Source organism: Oratosquilla oratoria, chromosome 19, assembly GCF_046742065.1.
Source record: "Oratosquilla oratoria isolate Oo_2021 chromosome 19, ASM4674206v1, whole genome shotgun sequence".
NCBI classification, from domain to species: domain Eukaryota; kingdom Metazoa; phylum Arthropoda; class Malacostraca; order Stomatopoda; family Squillidae; genus Oratosquilla; species Oratosquilla oratoria.
The window spans coordinates 11,636,103-11,638,602 of record NC_134795.1 but is presented as its reverse complement, the minus strand read 5'-3'; positions in this window follow the sequence as shown (position 1 = coordinate 11,638,602).

Below are 2,500 nucleotides of genomic sequence, written 5' to 3'. Positions count from 1 at the left end.
ACTACTACTACTTTTATTGTAAAATACGACCTCCATCCTATTGGAACTGTGTGGTGGAAGCAGCAAGGTCTGTCTTCCACAGACACAGTTCATTGGCCCCTCTCCCGCCAATGACTGTGGTCGACGACCCTTTCATTTGTTTATTTATTTATTTATTTTTAATAATGCCTAGTACAAAAGTTCATTTATCCTACTGTCAACCACCGTCTGCTCAAAATCCAGGTTTTGTATATGTGTTGATTTGGGCGGTGGGGACCTGGTACCTCTCAGGCACAAGAGGGCTGATCTTAGGAGTGAGAATGATAGTCTACATCTCATCCATGAAACAATGCTGCTTTTTGGTTGTTGTTTCTTTTCAGCCATTACCTCAGCCAGCCGAGCGTAGAATGCCTTTGCTCTAGGACCCATCCCACCTGAAGTCGTAAAGGTTATAGGAGTGAATGAGCCCTGGTCTACATTCTGTATGCGCTCCTCGTACATCCTGATCTTCTCATGTTCGTTCCGAGAGTGGGATGCCTCAATAGTTAGGTTGCTGTAACAGGGGGCCATTGGATCAAATATTCGCATGTCAAAGAAAGCCAATTGTCCCCGTGTCCAGAAACCTCTTGCGCTGACATCCACTCTTGCTTCATCTGATGTGTTGGACGTGCGGTATCTGAAGTTCTCCCCTCCTAGTGGGAGTAATGTTGGTTCGATAGTCACATCCTTGCACACCTCCTGAAGCATTTGGGCAGTGAGATCTCTTACCTCATCGTGTCGCATGCAAATAAATCCACCTTGCTTGCATATCATTGCATGGTCTGTAGTAAATTGTACACCACAGGAGCATCTGTTAGGCAGCCCTCCTAATGGCCATCCATACCTCAGGGCAATGGCATCCGTGAATTCTCGTTTGTTTAGAGTGAATCCCTTTGCCCTGATCGGTAGTGCTGTCAGCCAATTACACGCCCCAACTTCCTGCGCCATTATTATCTTTCTTTTTATATAATTCGATAGCCGAGCTAGAAGTGCTTGAAGTTCCTCTTTCTGCCTCTCCTCCCTTCCCTTTGAAATGTTTCTTCTAATTTCCCTAACCTCCTCCATGATAGTCTCCTTCCGTTGATCTTGTGACACGATGTTGTTTGTCAATGAGGACGTGAGTTTCATGGAGTTTCGGTGTTCTGTGTCGGCAAGGTTTAGCGGGTTGGAGATACCTAGCCCTCCCAATCTAGGTGGAAGTTCCATAAGTTTTCTTTCCTCTTCGTTTATTGTCCGTCCGTTGGTGATGGCCGGTATTAGCTCGTTTCTGATGGTTTCTTCAAGGGGTCTTAGTAGGTCGGTGATGTTCGGTACCGTCCTTAATATGTAGTTCCACTTATGTTTCACACCATATATGAATGCGGCATATGCCGCCTGCGGTTCGGTCTTTGCAAAGTTGGCTAGAATCCTAACTTCCGCCACCCATTCGTTAACTTTCTTTTCAACATACTGCTTTTTAAAGGATTCTGAGCCGATCACTGCACCGAGATGTCTTTCCCCCTCCTTTGTTACCTTCACTTCACTGTTCTCAAAGAGGATTCTGGCATTGTTAAAGTACTCTGGCTTCACTATGAGGACAGATTTCTTTGCATTCGGAATGTAACCTAAGCCCGGACCGTGTGCCAACACCAGATCCCACCACTTTTTTAGGTCAGCTACTTTTCCTGCGCCCGTGAGATCATCTGCGTATGCTACCTGTTTGACCCCGGTGTCCTCATATTGTATCTTCTGCTGCAGGTGCATAAGACCGAGCGCATACATTGCCATGGCCACCGGGTCTCCCTGAGTGGTGCCTTCCGCTGATTTGATGATTTCCACTTTCGATTCTTTCTTCTCCGCCCTGCTGGTGACAAATAGGTTTGCAGGTTCTCTGTATGTGTTCTCCACATACCTGGCCAATACTGGGCATTTAATTTTGATGTTGTGTATGGTAGCCTCTCTATTTAAGTTGTTGAATGCGTTTGATGCATCAACTAATAGGACTGCTTCGCAGTCTGGTTCCTCGAATATTTTTCTCATGGCGTGGACTGCAGCCTCGGAACCCGCCTGTTGCCCTGCGCACACCTGCAGGTTGCCAGCCGCTTCTCGCACCTCATCCTTCGCGACTTCCATAATTGCTTTTCCTATTATTATTCTTAGCACCTCGCCTATACCAATCGGGCGACAGCCAGGTTTCTTATCTAGCGGGATAAGTCTACACGCTGTGTATGCCTCCAGGTGCTGACAGTCTTCAGACGCCAGTTTCTTCGCCAAACCAGCGATGGCCTCCTGCAGTCCCACCGCTGCCGTTCCAAATAGGCTGGTGCTAAGGAGACATTTCCATCCAGACGCATCTAATCCCGATGGTCCCGCCGCTCCTTGGGTGTGTAGAGCAAGGTTCCAGATCCTTTCTCTTGTGATGCTGTCAAAAACTACCTTGTGGGGTGGAAGGTAGTCACCATTGAATTTAGAGTCCAGGTTCGCTGGTCTTGCTATTGGATGT